We start from the raw sequence: 23691 nt of genomic DNA, 5'->3' as shown, positions 1-23691 counted from the left end.
GATTGCTTTGTGGAATTTAAAAACTTTCTAGAAAGGAAAAGCTGGGTTTTGTAAATTCCAGTGCTTTATGCAGCTGAAATCAGTGTCCATTCAGAGCATGTTTATGAAGAATTTTGGTTTGATTTGCAGCTTGTGTAAGCATGCATCAGCCTTGCAAAATAGAAAAGATTGCTTATTGTTCTGTATGTGTAGAGCAAGATTTCAAGACAACTTCATCCTGTGCATGTACAAAAAAGGTATATGGGCTCAATTAATTTTCTTTCTTTCTGTATTATTTTCTAGTCTTTGTGTTGTGCTGGCTTTGAAAATAAAGTAAGCAGTTTCCAAATCTCTTCCAGAAAATCTAATTTCTCTTCCAGTCTCTTTGTGTTGTTTGTTTATTTTTGACAGTTTTCTCTGTAGAGACAGTGAAAATATTCTCTGCAGTTTCAAGTTTAATTTATATATCATTATAGAACTTCCCTATGTAATCTAAGAGGAAATCATAATTTTCCTGTATGTCTTGGGATCACCCTATGGCACAATTGCTTCGCTGTGATACATTTAATCTGTTGGATGACTGAAGCAACTTTCATAAATAAGGGTTTATATCTTTGATGTAGCTACTGAATCAAAGGGAGCTTTATGGCAATTTAGCAGCTTCCTGATTCTTGGGACGTTCTGTTGATGGGAATATTCTTCTTAGAAAGTTAAAACTCCAAATGATCAACCTAATCACAGCAGCCTTCCACCCTCTGTGGGGGCTGCTTCTGTGGGGTAAAAAAAATGAAAATTGCAAGTGATATGGGTGCAGCAGCTGGTTCTTAACAGAAGGGATGAATAAGCAGTGGGATTCTTTGTGGGGGTTAATAACAGATGCTCAGAGTTTGCACAGACTGAGAAGGCAATGAGATCCTGTGAACTGAGAACATGCTGAGGATATGTATTTAAGTGGTTGTTTCTATACCCCCTTGAGTCCTGCTGCTGGTGCCTTTTCAGTGGCAATATAGATCTTGATACAACTTGGCATGGATGCTCTTAGGAAGAAGGAAAACTTCCTAGAAGAAAATCTGAAAACACTTCCAGAAGGAGCTGCAAGATTTTGTGAGTTCAATGGAGCAGAACCCAGTGGGAGGAAATATGGCATCTTGCTAATTAATGGGCTGAATTGTCAGGCAACTTTCAGCTCTCAATGGGCTAGTCAACTCCATTAATCAGCTCAACCCTGCATGGGTCTCCTCTAATAATGCTGTTAATGTCACATTGTATTAATAATCAAAATTCCAATTAAATGACACTCCGCAAGTCTGCTTTCCCATGTGTAAATGAAACCTGAAGTCACACTGGCTGTTTACCTTCTTTTATAGGATTTTGCAGTTATTGTTCTTTAACACCTGTCTTGGAGTGGAGTTTGTTTGCTCAAAATCTCATTAAAATCCACAACATTCAGCAAACACAGTTGTCCTATTGTTTTGTTTTCATTTATTTTGATAATGAGTACAAAAATTAAAAAGGCATCATTATGATGAGCATCCAGACCTCTCTGAATGTCCGTGGATTTAATCCCCAGAAGTTGTCGGAATCGTTTTTTAAGCACAAGTCCACCATTTTCGTGGTTTTTGAGTCACTTGAAACCTGAAACTCAAAATTACACAGATTTAAAAATAGCACTGTCAGCCTGGCTTGTAAAGTGTGCAAACAGCTTTCAGGAGGCAGGAAAAATAAAGAGGAATAGAGGAGTGAAGGGCTAGTTCCATTTCCAGCCTGCATACAGATTTGATTAGAGAACACCAGCTGAAACATGGTCAGCGTGTACAAGTCCAGAGCACAGCTTACACTTCTGATTTATTTGCTGTAGCAGTGAGATTTTGCTGGGAGTTTCCCAGTCAAAGCCCTGTAGCACGTTCTTCAGGAGAAGTTAATCATTAGCTGAATCTCAGTCTGTCAAATAATCTTTAAATCTATAAGGAGATCTATTAAGAGCCTTGTGCTGCCCTGCGTGTCCCCAAGATCTTTCCAAGACTTTGTTGACCAGTTTGCAAGCCCACATTCCGGCATGGAAGAGAACAGACATTTACATCTTGGACTATTCCTCTCGGTATCTTTCCTCTAATATTCTATGATTAACTGTTGATTTTTAAAGTTCTGTCTTAATTATGAGTTCTGGCTCAGACTTACCAGTAACTAAACTTTATGATGTTGGATTTAAGAAATATAGTAATTGTCTGTTATTGAGATTAAAAATTATAGTCACTGGGGTTTGTTTAAGTATGTCTTCATGCTCTTTCACTTGCTCTAATTTGTTATGTGAAATCTTTAGCTGTGAGCTGCCTGGACTGAGAATATATTTTGCTATTTGTGTCCAAAGGTTTCTTCACCAAGCAATTTTTATACATCACAGGAAAGGTGGGGTATACATCCATTAAATCTGTTGGGAACTTAGCATGAATGTCAACTTTATTTCGGAAATGTTTCTTCTTTTATGGTTATACAATCTCTTACTCAACTGACCAGGGTCATGTCTTCAACCAGAAAAGGTCTCTGAAGACAGTCAGCTAGTCAGAGAGGCCTGGGCCCAGTATTGTCCCAGTACCAACATCACCTGTCTGTCCCCTAAAGCAGAAACTCCCAATTTTGCAGATGCATCCATCTGGGTCCAGATCTGATGACTGCACCATGGGAAATGATTTCACAGAGCCAAAAGAGAGGAAGGATGCAAGCAGTGGTAATGAGAATCAATTGCTGGGTCAGTGTGCCTGACTGTAGATGTGCATGGCAAAACATCTTACTACTGCTGATAGCAAAAGCACAGAATGAGCCATTTTCTGCTTTCCTAATTATCCATCACACTGAGCTCCACAGTGAATAGGTGTTTGCATTAGCCTTGCCTCTTGTGCCTCTTGACATGCCAGCCATGGATTGTCGGCCCAGCAGCAGCCCAAAGTTCTTCCCAAGGTTACCCACCACCCACAATGTCTGTTTACCAGCTTGCCCTGTCCTCTGGTCAAGCTACAGAGATTGAGGTGGGGGCAAATTCAGGAGTGTCTCCTCAAAACTATGGTCTCTGAGCAATCTGGGATCACAGGAGAAAAATCTGCTCTAATCCACTTTTCCAGTAAGTTTATGAAACCTGTTGTTTGTGTTTCCCAAGCACAGTGTGGCTTTGAGGTAAAACTTCAGCCAGGTTATTAATGGCAGCAGGGCCAGAAAGCGGATGAGCCATGGATTACTACTGGAGACATGACCCTTTGTACAAAGGGAGAGGAATTAAAAAGTGGTAGATTTTTAAAACCTAGGGACTGCAGGTAGGAAAGAAGACATGTTTGCAAAACATCCCACAAAACTCTTTGCTCCTTTATACCCTCTGACAGTGTGATACTACCTGCAGCCTTCTAGCCACAGTCCCTCTGATCACACTGAGCTCTTCAAAAACCTTCACTCACTACAAGGTGAAAAGGAACAAGAAAGGTGCTTGAGTCTGATCAGCCATCTAATATTGCCCTGAATTAATTCAGGTGTGATGTAGAATACATCTTTAGGAAGACACCAGTTTTGATTTAGAAATAGGGTCCTACCAGCCCACAACACATAGGAGTCAAAGGAGAATATTTGTTCCAAGCAAGAAAGAGAATTATGGAGCAGAATAAAGAACCTCACATATAATGTGTCACATTTTCAACAAATGTTAAACAACTCAATCTCTGAAGTCAGAAGAACTACGCTGATTTATGCCATTTTAAGAATCTGAGTCCAGATTTTAGGACCTTTTTGGTTTTTTTTAAAGGAAAGCTTTGCACTTCATTGTAATGCTGTTGAAAGAACAGGTGCGGGTTTACATTTCTGGAGTTTGATGAAGTGTGCTGTACTTTGTACCTGATAAGAATAATATGTTTGTTTATTTATTAGGTGGGTAGAAGAGAAGATTTATGTCCTTAATGATGCATTTCCCTTGCTTTTATGTACTTGGTGTTGCAAATGACAACTTTGTAACTAATGCAACTTCACTTAATTACAGCCCATTTTCTTCAAAACAAGTAGGGACATGAATTTTCAAGGGGACTTGGCTTTGTGGAAAATCTGAAGGGATAAAAATGAGCTGCTGCATAGCTACAAGGACAAAGAAATGGTAGTAAGAACCAAATCGGAATAATGCTGGATGTCAAATCATCTGGTGATTTTGCTGTAGAGAGACCAATTCTCAATGATTTGGAAGGAGTAAGAATTATTAATGTAATTAATCCAGATTTATTTATTTTTTTTAATTAAAAAATATATGTAAAGATTCACATCCTGGGAAATCTTCAAGGTCAGGTTGAATGGGGCCCTGAGCAGCATGGGAGGTTGGAACGAGATGATCTTTAAGGCCCTTCCAACCCAACCCATTCTGTGATTCAAAGATACTAAACATGGTATGATTTACTAGTTTGGATTAAAAATGTATTTTCTGCAGGATTCATGGTATGCAAAATATATTCAAAACATGAATGGACAATGCAGTAGCACTGAACAATTCACCCCACTGGGCACAGTTAACAAACCAGCTGCATTAACACAGGTGACTCAGGAATTCCCAGAGCCCAGAGTAATGTCTGGTGGCTGAACACACTTTTCTGATCAGATGCCTAAACTGGTTACTTAAAAGTGAGCCTAATGGTCTTCAAAGGACAAGGGAATTGATTTGCAGAGAAATCAGTCTCCATACAAATCACAGTCCAAGGATGCAAAGGGAAAATATGCAAGGAGACATAAAGGAAATTTGAGCCATGCTCAAGAAAACTTGATTCACTGTAAAGGTTGCTGCAGATGAAACTCTTCAAGGGGGGTGCAAGAGCAGGCAGGATGTGGTGGATGAGCTTTTGCAGGCAGGATACATTATTGGAAGAAACATGCTGCAGTGATTTCAAGTCGCATTCATTTCAAATCAGTTGGTGAGTTGTGGGCAAGACAGAGAGGTCACGTGAGTTTCTTACAAGGGAGGAAGTGTTCTCATGTTGCACCACCCAGATGGAGCATGAATTTCACCCCTAAAGCCACAGACAGCATGTGCAGGTGTCAATTCTTTTGTTCCCTTTCCTTCTTTTGGCAGAGGCAGTTAGAAGTAATTTTTCTTGACATTACTCTGTCAAAAATAAAAAGAATCCTATGGAAAACACTCTGTATCATTTCAGACATTGAAATACGGCAACTAGGCTTGATCTTGATAGAAAAACATCTACTGGTACATGATTAACTTATTACACTCTGTCATGTTAAGTGATCCGAGATCAGTGCTGGCTAGGACTTATCTGATGGGTGTCAATACAGCATGGAGCTGTTTTTTTTATTAACATCAAAGTCCCCCTTTTCTCTCTTGGCAGCATCAAATAACATGGCATTGGCAGTGTAGGGCAGGTCTACACAGGTTCTGGTGATCTTTCTCCCTAGTAGAGGTACTCTGGTCCTCCTGGTCAGTGGGGTTTGTCAATATTCTGATGCAGTTTCCACAGAACCTTCCTGGTTTTGGGTGTGATTGTGTCCCTGAAATTAATTTGTCATGCTAATTTTTCCATTCTTTGTCTCTGACCAAAGACAAATCTTTATCTGATGTCAAAAATGTTTTACAGCATTCTCAAATTTACAGTTCTTTTATCCAACATTAAAGATATTTGGTTACTTTAATTAAAAACTGTTGTTATGCAGCACTTCAGCATTTAGCTAGAGCACTTCACTGCATCATGCTGGAGTAATTACTCAGTTGTCATCCAGGGTGTCTAGGATAGGTATTGTATTATTCACATTATAGCTAATCACCTTCTGGTAAGTATAAAACCTCACATTTGCTGGCACTGTGATGCTAACACTTAACAAGAAGTTCCTATAGACACTCTCCTTGTGACAACACAATTTTCAGGAGTCACATGGGAAAACAAGGGAGTGAGGTTTTGTCTAGACTACTGTGCAGTAGACTGCCTGCTGTGTAGGATGACAATGATATTTGCCTGTTAGCTGAACTAGGAAGACGCAAGACCAAGATGATTCGCAATCTGGGAGTGTGTTACCAGGGCCCCAGACCTGAGGTGATATTGCAGGCCTCTTGCAAGTTGTGTTAGTTGGAGGGCAGCAGCCTTCTAAGCTGTTGCAGTTATTGGCAATTTAATCCTATATCACTTATATCTAATGGGGTCATTCCAATCCCTCAAAGATCAAAGTTTCTGGTCTGGCACAAGTGAAACAAGGTATGGACAATAACAGGGAGCTGATGTCAGCTCTCCAGGAACCCTCTCCGACCCCAAGAGGACTGTTGAAATCCTGGGGAACCCCTAGTCAGATTAACAGCTCTGCTTAGAAGTCAGGCACTGCTGCCTAAGAATGAAAAATCCATGAGAGGCATGGAGAGGAAAAGTTAATGTAATATTAAAACTAGAAATATCCATTCTGTCAAATGAAATGCCCTGCTGTTTGATCTCATTTACTGGAGTAAGGCTTGGTTTTTAAATTACATGCCAGATATAATTTTGCACTGTGGACATGAAATGTGGGATTGTTCTTTAAAGAAAGAAAAGATCAGCTGAGATCTACGTGCCTGACTAATAGTGAGCTCTCTTGCATAATGGTTCCAAATTTGGCAGCCAGCTGCAGCCTTGAGTGAGGGTTTGGAAAGGGGTCATGGACACTGACAGCAGAGCTGTCTCAGGTACCTGCTGACTCAGGTATGTCCATCTCCCTTGGAGGCATCCCAGTTCTGCAGGGGATTCTGCCAAGTGGACCCAGAAAGCAGAACACATCCACGCTTCTCTTAGGATTGCATGGCAGCACCTGCAGTGAGCTCATTTCAGGGAGAAGCCGCAGTGTTTGTGCAGGAAAAGACAGAGTAATAGGAACAGGAACCAAGTGACCACACCTCCTTGTGGGTTTTCTGAGTTTAATCAAAAGCCACCAGCCTGTAAGCACAATAGCACAAAACCAAGTTTCCTTTCCTTTATTGTGGAACAACACTTCTGAATACATATTCAAACTTATTTCAAGAGGTTGTCTTCCTCTTACAAGCCATTTTTCTGCCTTATTTTATTATCCAGTTTTATTGTATCTTTGCTAAGCCTGCCTTTTGGGATGTGAAGGCAGAATTAGTGCCTGTGTTTCTATTCACTTTCTGTCTTTCTCTGCCTGAATTTTCGTGCTAGAAGAAATTTCAAGGCTGATTATCTACCTTACTGATGTGATGGGAAGATTCATTCTGTTTTTAAAATTAAGAGCCTTGAACACCTAGAATAGAAGCCAGTCCCTGTGGGCAATTTTTAATAAAGTTTTCTCTCATTGATTATAATCTGTACTAATGTTTACAGGTCTCAAGGCAGATCCAGGCCACATTGTGCAAGGTGCTGTGTGAATCTGGGGAAAGAAATTCAGCTGATTTTAGCCATCCAAAATGAAGCAGCTATGCTGTGCTTTTTGAAAGGGTTGTCTCTCCAGTGTAAAACACAAGAGCAAACCAGCCCATTCTGTGATTCGTGTTTTAGAAAGGTGAGGTTAGTCTTCTTCTGGAGGTGTCTCTCTCCATTAACTAAATAAGAATCTTGTCTTGGTGCCTTGGTCTAAGGATCTCAGATGAGAATCAGCCCTGGTGTGTGGTCTTTTGCACCACAGGAAGAAACAGCCCTTAGCCCATCTAATTTCTGCAACACACAATGAAACAGGGGAAATTAGAAAAAAAGTACTGAGTGGTGAAATTACTTGCACATGTTTCAAAGCAGAGAGGGAAACAGCACTCAGACCTTCTTGGCCCCTTTCTCCAGTGCTGGGTCACCAACTCAACTGAAGATTCAAACAGAATGTCCCTAGCTCAGCAAAGATGGAAGCTGGTTTAACCAGGATGAGGTGAGATTCCGAAGGGCATTATTTGCAAAGGTTTCTAAGCAATTGTGTCTTACTTTCCACAAGAAGGAGGCAGAACTTGAGGAAGCCTTGCAGATTCTTGCTAAGGACTGATTTTCTCCCTACAGGAAGCTCTTCACGCCAAAATTAGGTTTGGGCATGTTGGTCTCCATGTGATTATCCAAATGAAGTCTCTGATTTTGTCACAGTTTGATATCTGCACCAGGTACTCCATCCTCAAGAGCCTGTCCTTGACAGCTTTTTGATCACATGGATGGTCAATTACAGCGTTGGATTGAGTGAGCTGAGCACAATGGATCTCTTATTTTTAATTATTCATTTTCACTCTCTCTCTCTATTTACAGATTTTTCTGGGAATAGACAAGAATTTCCTGTAATGACTTTGTTATTTGTAAAGATCCATGCATTTTGTGAGCAAATAATTCTTTGCCTGTAGATTGTTCACCAGTAATTTGTTGAGGATATTTGGAATGCATGCAATGATGGTTAGATACATAATTCACTTCATATTGTTACTGTGTTGCTCTGATTGTATAATTTATATAATAAAATATAAGGCAAATTATGAATTTTACAATTGCTTGAACAACGGGAAATTTACTCTCAGTGCATATTTGCAGATTCTGTCTCAATATTCATTTTTCATGAGCTTTCATTCTGGCAAAGATGCTTTGCTATGATATTTCTGGAAAGCAAACACCAAAAGGATCTTAAATATAGACAATACGGTTGGGGAAACAAACTTGTCTTCAATGGAGAGCACTTGCTGGATTTGTCCAGGACTGCTGCTGTGCTGTTTTGCCCAGCCCTTCATCTCACTGCTGGTCTGAAGGCTGAAAGCGTCTCTCAACGGAAATAATACAGAATGAGAAAAATGGGGAGTCACTAGTGTAGCGTGTACCCACCACTAGCCTCATGATTCAGGACTCCAAGTCATGCACTGGATCCCTGAAACAGAGACTGCCTCCAGCCATCTTCTCTGCCTCTTTGAGAGGTCTCCCCTCCGCATTAACTGTGCTTTCCTATTCGTTCACCCAACAAAGACATTCACCCTCTTTTCTTTTTTCTAATATATGCCCTCCCTGAACCCTGTAGAGAAGCCACAGCTGGGTCCAGGCCATTCCAGGCACTCCACAGCTGCCTTTGGGCTTCCCAAGGGTTCAGGTGGCACTTCTCTGCCTGCCCAGACCCCACACTTGGGATGGCTTCAAGGAAGAAAGGGAGAGGCATCTGGCTTCCTGCTGAGAATATCTGAGCATGATGGGACAGCCAGCAAACCAGACCTGGGACTTGCTGTCAAGTGTAGTGCACAGCAGACAGCTTTGGAACAATCCCTTGAGATATCAGAGGTTACTGGCTTGGGGTTTTTCTTTTTTTTATAATTCCTTCACTGTTGAGCTCTACCAAGTCATTCAAGCGAAGTGTGGCAAAGCTTGAAAGCCCTGAAGACATTATTTATTTATTTTTACAAATCCTGTAATAAGTCAGTTTAGTTATTGTGAGGTTGCTTTATGAGTTTGGATTTTTTTTTTCTGTTTTTTTTCTGCTCCTTTCATCTGGAGAGTCCTTTGGTTCTAAGCCTCAAACTAGCCTAGGTAAAATGGTGGATAAAAATCATGGGATTCACTCTTTCACTTGACAGGCTGAGTTCTCCTTCAGTACCAGCTGCTGCTGGTATTCTACTGACTCATAGAGAACCAGAGTGGAAAGGCTTGGAGAGCTATTTTATCGATCCACCAGTAAACTAGAGCCAAGATTTTTAATCAAACTTTGCCATTTATCTATATGTGCCCACGTATGTTCATGAAAAGCCATGGTCCCATGCATTGTGAGCAGTGGAGCCTAATTGGACCCTATTTGCCTAAAATGCAGACAACTGAGGCTAAATTTTATCTTTTTGTCCTGAAATTGGGAAAATTGCATTAACACTGCAGTTGGCCACAGGTCTCCATGTGAACATTTGAAGTGTATCATGTGCCTTTCTGGGCTTGGCACTGTACCCAAGGCTCGCATAGTGCCCGTGCATCAGTGACTCTCCCTGTGTGGCACAATGCACAGCACAGAGCATGCCATCACGGGTGAGGCAATCAGCGTAGGCACCGATTGCTGTCTCCTTGGTGAAGGTATAGGAACATGGCTGCTCCAGACATGAAAGTGAAAGAGGACAAAATCTCTTCTGCCAGCCTGCATGAAGCAGCAGCAGCCTCCCTGTGCAGTTGCTGCTCGCTCTGTACACGCCCGGCTGCAGCCTTTAATTAACTTCTCTGGCTGAGCAGAGCTGTTGCTAATGAAGCAGCTAATTCTGAGAGCAGGGGGCATGTTCCATCACTTAGTGCATTCCTGTGATTCCAGAATCCCATAATATCCCATTTTCCTCATCACTTAGGCTCCTTCTGTATTTTTTATATTTATAATTCTACTTCTCTCCTTTCCCACATGGGTGTCTGTGCTCTGGCTTCAATTACATTTCTTCAAAAATCAATCTGAGCAGGGTACAAAGCTTCAGTTCAAGATTTACCAATATCTAATCTCAGGAGAAAAGTTCCATGTGAAGTATAAACCCCAAACTGGATTTATGTGCTCATTTGGAATTAACACAGGCCTCTGAATGAGATTTCTTTCCTTTCTCAGAATGAATTCTGTCCATAACTACTCTGACAAAAATAAAATAAACTAGATTTTTTTTTTCTTCTTGTTGTTCATCATTTGTTGTTGTCAAAACACCACTATTTTTACCAGGGATCAAAGGTGGTGCATGCAACCGAAGGTTTAATATCTGATACAGCCTCTAGCTCGGTCTCCAAATAGGTGTAAACCTCACCAATGTGGCATCCTGAATTCTTTTTTCTTCACTGCTTTATGGTTTTTTTAACTGCATCTTATTCTCAAGGCAGCTTGTCCTAGAAACTTCAGATGAAGTTTAGTAGAAAGGTCCTGGAATCAATTTTGAGAGAAGGAAAATCTCAGAGGGAACACACCTTTTGGAAACTCAAAAACTTCAAAATAAAACAAACTCAAGAAGATAGTGAAACAGTGAGCAAGGGCTGAAGGAAGCCTGTGGTTCCAGCTGAACAAACATAATTAAGGTGATGTCTTTTGCTCAAAATTTCTGACGGGCAATTCCACCGCCTCTATTGCTGCTTATTGCACCCTGTTCATCCTTGCCTCCCCCAGGCCACTCTGAGAAGCTCCTCACTGTTACTGATTAGGATGGGAACATCCAGGTTTTGGGATGCTGAGCAAAAAGGAGGATCTCAGTGCTACTTTGGTGTCAGAGGAAAAACAGTCAGGAGAACTGATTCCATAGCACCCAGCAGCCGGCATTAGGTAGCCTCTTGGAAGCCGTGTGGCTGTAAAACCTTTTGTGGGAACTTAATGAGCCATGGTCTGCAGAAAAACTTCTGCAGACCCCTCAACCTTTTGCATCACTGTGCTCCCTTTCAGCTAGGGAACAGAGCAAGGAGAAGAAAGCTTCTGCTGAGTGAAGAGAATAGAAAATGTTTGGGCCAGCAAGGAAAGGAAATTACTGGTTGTAGCAAAAACACTGGATCCCAAGGCGAGAAAAGCAGGGAGGCCTGAGCAGGAGGAGGTCCACAGGCAGCAAGAAGAGAAGCAGTAACGGAGCCAGTGATTTGCTCAATTAATTGTAATTTGTTTAATTTGTAATTTAGAAATGAAATGATTTTTTGTGAATCATTCAGAGGAAATTTCCCGAGGTGCTGAGAGCGGTTTCCTAAAATGAAAGATGATATTCTGTGATTAGCAAGATGATTATTGTAGTCTGGGCTGAGGGTGCTGCTATGGCATGGCACAACTCAGCTGCACATCTCTCTCATCTTAAAACTTTTAAGGAAGCTTCATGTCTTCATATCCTGATATTGGTCTTGGTGTAAAGCTTAGAGATGTTAAATAAAAATAAAAGGCTGATAATGAAGTGACAAAAAAAAAAAAAAAAGCATCATCTTATTAACCATCACTAAAACTGTTTTGTTTTTGTTTTTGTTTTTTTTTTTTACTTTTATTTCTGTATTGACTCTATTGATTTAGTCTTCTTTAAAACTGTAATGTGCTCAAAGACACTTACGTACTTTTCCATTTTTTCATCAGAGGAACAACATAATGAAAGCAAATATTGACTCTGGTATATGGAAGTTAAAATGCCTACTGCAAGCTTGAGGTTTTGTCCTCTATGTTTTCATGGAGAGAGAGAGAAGTATTGCTGCTAAACCAGAAACAGGAGATATTTTTAGCTGCTAAATATTAATAAATCAATGAGTTCCCTACATGAAAGCATGAAGAAAATAGAAATGTTGGGCTGTATTAGAAAGGAGATATCTATTAAAAATAGCTGTAGGAATATAAAACACTAACAGATCGAAGAATATTTGAATTCAGCTTTGTCTCAATTGTAGACCAAGGATTTTGTGAGCTGGACTGCACAAAATTCTGTAGTGACAGAATAATATACTGAAAGTGCATATAGGATCCTGCAGTATTTCAAAATCATTCCAGATCAAAAAACAACAATGTCATGATTATTGTAAAAGAGAGAGGCTGGTCAATAACTTTCAAGAAAGGATGAACATCCAAAGGCACAATTCTGAGTGCCCAAATGCTACCTGAGATAAAAAATCATTTGGTGGCAGTAGTTCTGCACTCTGTGTATCAGAGCATCATTTACACCTGGACAGAAATATTCTTTACTCTCATTTTAAGTGAATTTAGCACAGACCAGAAACTACACAGGGGAAAGGGAGAGACAAACTGAACACATCATTATTTATTATTAACAATATTACACTTCAAAGCTTCAGTAAACCGAGAGACTGGGATTCCACATGGTTAGGCACTGGACAAACACAGACAACAAGGCAGTATTTGTTCCCCATCCCTCTTTTTTTTCCTTCCCCCTCAGTGGTCCTTCTGGGAAATACACAGGGTAATAACCAAAAGCCCTATCTTCAATCTCTCTGAAGTCAGGATTTTTCAATCTTACAATAGGCCACTAGTGCTTGGAAACACAAAGCTCTGTATTTTGCCATATGAAGTGAGATAAAAATGTTGGTGCATACATTGCCCACAGTGTGAGTAAACTAATGTAAGATTTGTGAAGGAAAGTGTATCTTGTATCTACGTGTCTACCTGTACCAGTGATTTCTAGCTGGAAGGGATGAGCACCAAACTTGGAGCTATAGCTTCCAGTTTTACCAGTGCTGATACTTTTAATTCCCAAAAATGTTCTCAATTACTCCTCACACTAAAGGACACAAATTTTGTTCTTCAAGGTGGCTGTAGAAACCATAAGAAACTTTTCAGAGATTCAACATACTCTTCTAGAAATGTCTCAGACAAATGAAAGAAGAGCTGGGATGGCTCTGAGTAGTGCTGAACCTGACTGAGCTTCCTTTTCCTGATGTCCCCAAGAGGGGATGCACAGAATGAAACAAACAGCCAGCATACTGTGAAGCCCACGTGCATCTGTGAATGTGTTGAGACTTCCTAAGGCAGAAGTCACACTCAGTTCATTGTCTTAAATAGCCATTTGTTCACCAGCACTAAATAGAGGATGCATGGATTTATCATTGTCCAGATTCCACTTCTTCCACCAGGCAAAGTCTCTCTTTCATTGTACTTGCTGCCTCTGAAAACTTTTCTTAACACTCAAGATAAATGTGAGACAATAAAGCTCAGCTTTTACAGCACTTTTCATGCAAAATGGACCCTTAAGCAATTTTCTGAGTTAAATCACACAGTTACAGAATTAAATAATGTAAATTTAATTTTTTAAGCTTTAATGTATTGGTCCTTGTTTTATTGCTACTGTCCAATTTGAATAATTCTTTCCCTTCTTCTCGGTGCTATTATTTAATATTTATATAACAGGGCTGATCAGAGGTTTAATAAGACTAATCTAAGTGTTGTACAGACTGAGAAGTCACACGTTATACTCCTCAAGAGCAGATCCTGAAAGATGGGATGCCATCCAGAGGGACCTGGACAAGCTCAAGAAGTGAGCCCATGGAAATCACATGGGGTTTAATAAAACCAAGTGCAAGGGGCTGCAGCTGCATAAGAGCAACCCCAGGTATCAACACAGGCTGCGGGATGTAACAGGCTCAGAGCAGCCCTCCCCAGAAGGACTTGGGGGTGCTGGTGTGTGAGAGGCTGAGCATGACCTGGCAGTGTGAACTCACAGCCCAGAAAGCCAATTGAATCCTGGGCTGCATCAAAAGCAGTGGGGACAGCAGGGTGCTCAGGAGGGGATTCTGCTCCTTTCTCCTCTGATATGGTGACACCCCACCTGTGGTCCTGCATCCAGCTCTAGGGTCCCCACACAGGAAGGATATTGATCTGTTGGAGCAAGTCCAGAGGAGGGACAAAAAGATGATTTGAGGGATGGAGCACCTCTCCTACAAGTAAAGGCTGAGAGAATTTGGTTTATTCAGCCTGGAGGAGAGAAGGCTTTGGCATGACCCAATTACTGCCTTCCAGTACTTGAAGGAAACCTACAAGAAAGATGGAGAGAGATTATTTACAAAAGCATGGGGTGACAAGGTAGGGGATGGCTTCCAAACAAAGAGATTAGGTTTAGATTAGGTATTAGGAAGGAACTCTTTACTGTGAGGGTGGTGAGGCACTGGACCAGGTTGCCGAGAGAAGTTGTTGGTGTTCCATCCCTGGAAGTGTTCAAGGTCAGGTTGGATGAGGCTCTGAGCAACCTGGTCAAGTGAAAGGTGTCCCTGCCTATGGAAGGGGGCTTGGAACCACATGATCTTTAAGATCCCTTCCAATCCAAGCCGTTCTATGATTCTGTTATTCTATGATTCTATGAACCTGCAGAATTAAATTTTGTTTTTACTGATACCAGTGATAAAACTTTATTGGTTTTGCTGAAGCTTTTAGAGAGACCTCATCCAACTATGGACACCTGATGATTCAGGCGTCTCTAGCGTGATTGCAAGTGAGATGCTTGTGGTTTTAAATGTCCAAAGATGATTTTTTGGATACTGTACCTTGAGTTATAGCAATTCTTGGTTCATGCTCAAGACACAAACACTACAGTGAGGTCTTTGGTGTGGACCATGCCACTGAGCAGCAGTCTGATGAAAACTTTGCCAAGGAGACAGACATGAGCTCTTTGAGCATCTGGTCAGGGTGATGTGTGCAAAATAATATTGAAAACTGCAGTCTCATTAAGTGCTGAGCCCTGGCAGAGAACTGTCAGGAGACAAATAATGAATGTTGAAAGGCTCATCCTCTGTCTAGTCAAGTGGCCAGAGGCACAGAGAAATGTGGAGATCTTTCCAAGGGATTGGTCACCAGTGTGTGGTGGAGAGGATTGACTAGCTCTGCTTCAAACATGAGACTTGCTGGGGCCACAGGCACATGCACAAGCATCAGTGTTTGAATCAAGCCCATGCTTTAATTCCATGACTATTTCTAGATAACTTTTGGCTCCCTGCAATTTGCTAGCAGAGCTGAAAAATTGCTTCAAGTGTACTGACCTTTCTATTCTGAGCCAGCTTTCACCAGTTCCTTAGAAACAGCAGTGAGCCCCAGGGGAGCCTGCAGGCTGCAAACTGCTGTCCTAAATACTCCTACGGCTGTTCCGAAGTGCCAGCCCCTCCAAGGATGCAAAAAACCTGACCTTAGCACAACCTTTCTGGAGAGGCAGACCCCGAGAGAAAAGACATATTTTGGCTGGCTCCAGTGAAGTAATCTTTCATGGACAGTTGTCTGCAGCCAGGGGACAATAAACTGAGCACCAGATCTGATTCCTTACAGTAGAAGCTCCTCTCTGGTGATTTCTTATCACATGCTGAGTAACAGACGAGTCCCATGCCCAGCCATGTCCCATGCCTTTCACAGACCTTATCTACATCTTCGTCCTCATATCCTTCAACAAAATCTAGCCAGAAGTTTTTCAGCAGAAGATTGGTTATATTTTTTTATTTTTTTTTGCTGGTTAATGAACAAAGAGTGTGCTAGAAGATTGTATTGATTTTCTAACAGTCTAAGGAAAAACAGGTTTCCTGTCAACTTCCTTTTCTTCTGGCCATCCACCCACGAAACACTGCAGATTCAAGCATCTGCTATCCTTGGGAATTTTGAAGGGGAAGTGCTCTGATCAGGCAGAACTCTCCAGAGCTCACACCTCAAAACTCTGATGTTCAAGTGACTTGGGAAGTACTATGGATTTTACCAAGAAAAAGTGTAATTTGGTAAAATTTTGTGAGACCTGTCCCACAGTAGTCATGGGGCTTTAGCTCAATGGATTGCTCTGTCCTGATAATCTTCCTCATATGATGCTCATGTACCATCTGATCATTCCTGTGGCACAACTGCACTAGTTTTTTTGTTCCACAGCTTGCTCCCCCTTTCACTGAAAGGAATATCCCTTTCTCTTGACCATTGTCCTGCCCAGGCAGCGTTTCACCGAAGCCCCTTCAGATGACTATTCTGTTCTTCTCTGTGGACATTTTCTTCCAAAAGATTTGTGCAAGAATAACATTTTCAAAAAAGCACATTTCCCCATGTTGCTCCAGACAAACCTTTGAGACACACCAAGATGCTGAGGAAAATCAGAGAGCAGAATGAAGGTGTATTTTCCTGTGAGCGCTCCTGTCCTTGCCACTCTCTGCAGGTCCTCCATTGCTCTGTGGCACTTCCCTGAAGGCTGCTGTCTGAATTACAAACAAGTGAAGGGACAAGTCTCATTAAAAAAGAACAAAAAGTCCCAGAAAACCCTGAAAGACCTTTCCACTGCTGCAGAGGTACCCTCCAGGACTCAAAAGGGAACTTCTGAAAGTCCAAATAGAAGTGACCTCTGAGGCTTTCAAACCAAGCAAGACTTACCTTAGATTTAAGGCTCCCGTTAACCTTGCTTGTTTTGGTGCAAGCCTGAGGACTCTTTGTGCTGCAGCCATCAGACAACAATTTAGAGGCATGTGGCCATGAGCAGCCTCCTTTTCTTAGTGAGAGAAATACAGGGAGTCCTTTCCCTGGACATTTTAATCAGCTTTGTCCAAAGGAGCCTTTCCACCTGACTTTGCTTCAGGTCCAAACTCAATACAGTCTGCAAACAGGGCTGATTTTGAGACATCCAGAACACTATGTGTATATTGAAAGCCCTAAACAATTCAAGAGAACAACAGCACTCATTAATTTTGGACAATCATGGCTATGGGAGACTTGGATGTGATTGGTTTTACAGAGAGTTTTACTTGTTGGCTCTGAGGCCAAGATGAGTTACTGAGATTGAAATTACATTCTGAAATTAAAGTTTTATATATTTGTTAGTTTTTTCTAATAAGGATCCATAAATGAAATCTTAAACTCCAGCAAGTAAATGAAAGAAATTGGGGCGAGTGTGCTGAACTGGCCCTCTGCCTTCCTAGTTCACACCTTTGTTTCAAGCTTCTCAGGACACCAGAAGAGACTCAGATGAACTGTTTCTAGTAGCCAGTGGTGTTGTTGCTCCGACATACAAAGTAATGTCTTTGTATCTAATCTCCTCTCCCTTATAAACTGAACAATATTGTGGTGTCTTTTGTCACATTCTCAGGCACATATAGTATCTGGTTTACAGGAAATAAAGACATAATATCATCTCTCACTTGGTTACCTTCCCTCCTTAATGCTTTAATAGATGCCTAATGTAGGCTTTGTGGTTGAAAAGAGTTCATTAATTTACAAATTAGCAGCCTGAAGTGAATTTTGCAACCACTAAGTGATCTTCATTTCTAGCAATACATCTGTTTGGATTTTTGTTTTCATAAGATTAATGCTTTAGAAATACAAGTGACATATATGTCTCAGCCACACAAAATTTTAAGACATCCATGATTATTTCTTCCTCTTATAATCTGCTTTTCCACCCATACTTCCTACTTCAAAACTTAAAATACACCACACCATTTTCCCTTCAGCCAGAGGAAAATGTGTCTTTTCCTCTAGGAAATCACTTGGGCTTGGGAGAACAAACCGATGGTGACAACACACACTTTACTTTGAGAGATGCTCTGCAGCTGCATCTTAGAGTCTGCATAATTGCCATGAGCCTTAAATGACTTATAAGATGCGAGGCTAAAAGATGGATGATTCCAGCCTCCTTGGGTGTGAAAAGATACCCTAGATACCCTAGAAACTGAATTCCAAGGAGACACTTAAAGGAAGTAGGTCCATTTAAAAAATAAAATAAAATCTAATGAGACTAATTATGCATTAGCCTGGGATTATAGACACCATTTTGATGTCTCTGACAGCCCATCTTCAGCTTTTGTTCATGTCCAGAGAGTTTAATTAGTGTTATGAACTCCATCCCTATCCACATGAGAAGCTTTCAGGTAAGTATGACAAAGTATAGAAAAGCACTCTGTGAAAGAGTAAAGTTTCACTGAACTTCAGCAATTTGGTCACAATGCCTTCTGGGTAATTTATTTTCTTTTTTCTGGGTAATAAAGTGAAAAAAATCAGACAGAAGAAGATTCCAAGGCAGCACAGGATTAAGAGCAAAAGGTGCACTGCTTAGTTAAGTGTGTTCCCATACCAGAACTGCTGAAGTGCCATCCTACATCAGCAGTTTGCTGGAACAATGCCAGTGGGAACCGTGAAGTCCCAGTACATTAGGGGATCAGATTGTCTCTCACACACTTCTGCAGCATAGAACAGCATAGAACATAGAGTTCTGCAACACTCTTCTGCTGCTTGAATCAGATCAAATACAAACCTCTCTCCCCAGCTCAAGAGAAACCACAAGCAACAGTGTCTCTGTGGAGATGCAATCTGAGCCTTCATGGCACAGACTGCCCTCCCTTCAAGGTGTGTGCTGTGCATTTCCAGCTCCGTGGCTTGGAACTTTGGCAGGCCTGGGAAAGAGAAGAGGCAAAGGGACCATTTGGGATGCCTAGAGATTAATCTCTCTTTTAGCCATCTGAAAATGCATCCAGTACAGGTCTCAATCATTCTGTAGTCAGCAGAATGTGACCACCACCAACACTTGCCATATCCTTCTCTGTGCTCTCCACAGCTGTTGCAGCCAGGGATGCACTGTCTTCAGAAAGCTGAAGCACTGTAATGTACCATCAGAGGAACTGGGTAACTTCATGAAATAGAAATACAAATAGATAGAGGAACCATGGAGAAACAGATCTGGATTCTTTTTATGGTCAAAACACACATGAAGATGCTGCAGTCATAAGGGTGCCAGAAGAAATATTGTAGAAATCCACAGTAAAGTATGGCTTTACTTTTGGTCTTCATAAATATGTTGATGTCAATGAAAGCAAATGTTAGGGAAAATATTAGCTAAAATTATAAAACCTAGAGCGGGCACTTCATTTTCAATGAAACCGCTGCCTCTGAGAAAAGTTCCAAAGTGATAAGTCTCAAAAATCACACAAAAGGATTATTCCCCTTTTAAATACTTAGAGAACCTGCCCCAGCATTTGCTGGAGTGTGCCTGAGTGTGGCTTTGTAGCTCTGCGTGGCTCAGGGATTTTGCAGGCAGGAAACGAAAGGTGACGTGACTTTAGCTGAGTAACAGTTCCCTGAAAATTCACAGTTTATTAATCCTTCTCACTTCAAGATTAGCAAAAGGGACACGGGTTGTTCGTTTGTTCTTTCTGCTCAAAAGTCAAAGTGTAGATCTGTACTAGCAACTAAGAAGAAAATTAACTCTATTCCAGCTGAAAGCAGAACAGACAAGACCTCAGTCGGGTGTTACTCTGCAGTAGGCATTTCTGTGGGTAGTCCCTGAGTTTGACAGAGTTAGTAGCTAGAAGAATACCAAGCAAACTACAAATACATATGCCTGGCTCTTAGAGTCTCCCTGGTAACCACTTCTAGGCACTTTCATAGGCAGCACACTGACTAAACCTACTTGTCCCAACAGGTACAGCCATGTTTAGGTGTAGATACATCCAGCAATTAGTGCATATATACTCTTGCTGCATGTTTACTGCAGAAAGTAAAATGAAAATTATTTCTGGCCTGGCTACACAATTTTCTCTTAGGAAATCTTCAAACTTTGGGTGCAGCACCTCATTAATATGGCTCTATGACTCTATTCAAGCCTGCTTTGTTTCTAGCCAAACTAAAGGGAACACATATGTGGATACACACATTGTTACAGGTAGTAAGCAACATTAACATTTCTGGGTTTCTTTCACCTATAAATATTGTTCGAAACAGAATACAACAACTTAAGTAAATGTGACTATATATATGTGTGTGTGTGTGTGTGTGTGTGTGTATGTGTTATATATTAGGAAGCATTTTCTCACAATAAAACAAGGAAACAATGTGCTAGTGAGTGGTGGGAAGACACTGCCTTTTGAGGCTAGGTGGTGATCAGCACTGGGCATTTTGAAAGCAAAGTAGATATCATCCATCAAAAACAACTTCAGTCCTAAGGGCAAGATGACTTTTAGAGGCCACTCCTAAGCTTACGATCTCTGGACATGTTATAAATTGTTATTTTATAAGTTATATAGTTTTTATAAAGACTGTTATCTATTCAGTGGATGGTCAGGGTCAACTCATAATTTTCAGTAACATCTGGGATGCACTGGAATGCACCAATAAGGGACACACCTAATGGTCTTGGGGCTAGCACCAAAGTGATACTAGAAGTATCCTGAAAAACAGTAGATGCAATGCTAAAGGTACTGAAAGACTTTAAGAGGTGGTATGAAATCAGAAAGTGAAAATCAGTAAAGGTGCAGCAAAGGAAATCTAAGGGATGGCAAAACAAAACCAGGAGCAACTGGGTAGGCAGCAGAACAGCAAATAAATATTTGATCCATTCCATCCCCCTTAGCAGCTGCTTACTGTTGTATGAGGAAGCGTTTTGAAGCATGCCAATTGTGTCCTATCCAGGAAACAGCTGTGTTTTATCCTATAATTTCTATAATGTTATAACTTTTGTTAGGATGTGAACATAATCTCTCAATTTCCTCCTTTCCACAGTAAAGCTGATGTAGTGGAGATGGGGAGATGCGTCAATCTTCCAGCATACAGAAAGCTGTTTAAAAGGTGACACAAGAGAAGGACAGCTGAGAGAATTATCAGAAAGTGAAGGGTGAAAATTGTTTTTCCTTTATACTTGCACACATGCTTAGTTGCTGGGTCCTGCCTTGGGAGCTGCATACTCTTTTCTCCCTAGAAGCTTTCTTATGTTCTCACAGAGCAATAAAACATCTTAATAAGCTGCAAATGTGATGAGAAGGGGCTCTGAAGTTCCACTTACAAAGCTTGCCTCCCCCTTATGACTTCCTCAGTGACACATCTGTGTCAAAATGCCTAATCAGTTGCTGGTGTGCAGCCTCCCATGTAAAAGATGTAGCTGACACTGTCCAGCCTCCACACCATCTCTGATCTCATGCTTGAACTCTGCCTGTCATGCACAAGGCAGAACACCTGGCTTTTACACAAGGTCCTCAGTCATTTTGCAGAGTTCAACAGCAATAAAAACTCTTTGTGACTTTGTGAATTAATAAATCAAAGTTTTGGAGAGAGGGTAGGACTTAAAAGTGACAAAAATTGGAAACAAATATTTCTGCTTGAAAAGTCAGAATTTTTGTCTAAGCACTGGCAGAGATTTTGCACCAACAAGATGTGCTTATACCACTATTTGCTGGCACTTTAGGAAGAATTCAGAAACTTGATTAGATGGATAGGAAAAAGAAAAAAGAAATACAGAGGGAAGCAGTGTCGACAGCAATAAACAGAGAACAAAAATCAATACCATTATTTTATTTAATCTGTGGTGTTTCCATAGAGGCTCAGGCATGAGCTAGCTAGCTGTAGAGCCTATACCACCCTTCCTGATCAGCCTGGTAGCTCTCAGAATCTGCTAAAGCTGGGTGGATGCAGTGGGATACAGAAGATAATTCAAGGGGTCTATGTCAAAAGCTCACATTAGACAGGGGGTGTCTCATGTGATGCATCAGTGCAATGGAAGCTGTGTCTGAAATTTTGGACTTACCCAGGAGCTCTGAAGATCTCCTGATAGGTACCCCAGCTATGGGCTGACTCTGGTCCTGCCCATCCTCCTGGTTTCTGTGAGAAGGAAGCCCAGACACATGGGCTACCAAGAGCTGTGGTATGGTCTGGTCAGGTCCCCAAAGCAAACAGTGGGGATATGACAGCCATAGGCCTTGAATCACCTTCCTACTCTGTTCAGATGCACCTCAGGGACTAGAGTTGATCCCTACAACCTAACACTACTTCTGCTAATCATTTGATGAAGTCTGAAGTCCACCCTGACCTGCCTGATGAGTTCCCTGCACTTAAATATATCACTTTAAAGGCATTAAAATATTAATAAACCTTCTCTAAGTTTCTTTTAAATACATGGTAGAAATAGAAATACCGTAACTGACAGATTTGATGACTTGTGGACATACCACCTGCAGTCCCCTAATCTGCTTGGTGAGGATGCTAAAGCAGACCTATTTTATACAGTCCTCCAATTATTAGAGATGGACCAGGTTAGATCCCAGACAGAGTGGATGTGTTTCCTCCTCTTCCAGCCAAGTGACTGTCTCCCAGAGCTGCTGGGAAAGGGAATAATTGAAAGACAACCTATGAAGTACCTGCTTTGTGTGTCTGTATAGATGCTTCAGGAAGCAGATCACTGAGACAGAGCACTGACCCTAGACTAACATGTACCAACCATCCTACAGCAGAGTATACGAATGTGGGCCCAGGCTGGAATTAGTGCAGCTCCTACACAACCACATATCTGTTTCTACTCCATGTTTTAAGTTCTGTGCTGTCATACAGCAGCACCTGGGACAGTTTTTTAGCTAGCTCAAGTGCTGAGCAATAGTGGCACAAACCAACCCCTATGTGTCTCCTTCCTCTGATGCAAATGCAGTCCAGGATAGCAAGAAAAGGCAAAATTGGTCATTCCTTCAGATCTTCTCAGCAGGGATTAGCCATTGAAGCACTCTCTCCTGCCCAAAATTTGCAGCATACTTGCTGTAAGCATGTCTGTCTCTTGTGGGGAGGGAGAGTGAGGACCAGGACCCCAGTGTGTACTCAGCTGCAGTTCTGAAGAAATGTCCACTCTTCTAGCTCTAAAAGAATACCTCATGTATAATGAGGAGTATTTAAATATGCCATTTTAAAGGCATTAAAATCTTAATTCATCTTCCTCTTAAGACCACGTTAGAAAGATGAATATTGTAACTGGCAGGTTTTATAGCTGGCAGACATATCATCAGCAGATGATCTCCCAGCTAAGACTGAAGTTTCAGGCAGTTAAACTGGCTTGACCGTACATGGGTAACTCAGCACACAGCAGTTGGCATCCAGCCCAAGGGTACAAAGTGCCCTGTCACTGCAACTGCTGCTTTCAGGAAGATGAAAGCATGGAGCAGCACAGAGCTGAACGCAGGAATAACATGTTGTTGTGAGAGTAAATATGTATATATGGGTACTGGAAATGGTGGGCATCTTTCTTCCATTCCCAAAGCTTCCAAGAATTGATGTACCTTTTTAAACTGATTGTCTTGCTCTCCCAACCATTGAATTGATCACTTAAACACTCTGCATGTATTGGCTGCCACGGCTGAGGAATACCCAGGGTTGTTGCTGCTCAAAGCTGGGAGGCTGTCCCTAAAACCTTCCACCCATTCATTGCCTGAAGGGGCCTGGGAGGCTTCTCTCCAGCCTGATCAGTCTGTTGGGGCCACATCCATGTGGAACACAGCGCCAAGTGAGTCTTTACATTGGAGTCTGGTGGCACTGGGCTGCTCCTGGTGTCAGGGTTACCTGCTTCAGGGCGTGGTTATCTCTGCTTCCTGCTCATCATGATGGTTACCTCAGGAAAGA

This window comes from Poecile atricapillus, chromosome W, assembly GCF_030490865.1.
Source record: "Poecile atricapillus isolate bPoeAtr1 chromosome W, bPoeAtr1.hap1, whole genome shotgun sequence".
Lineage (NCBI taxonomy): Eukaryota > Metazoa > Chordata > Aves > Passeriformes > Paridae > Poecile > Poecile atricapillus.
This window is presented reverse-complemented; position numbering follows the sequence as displayed.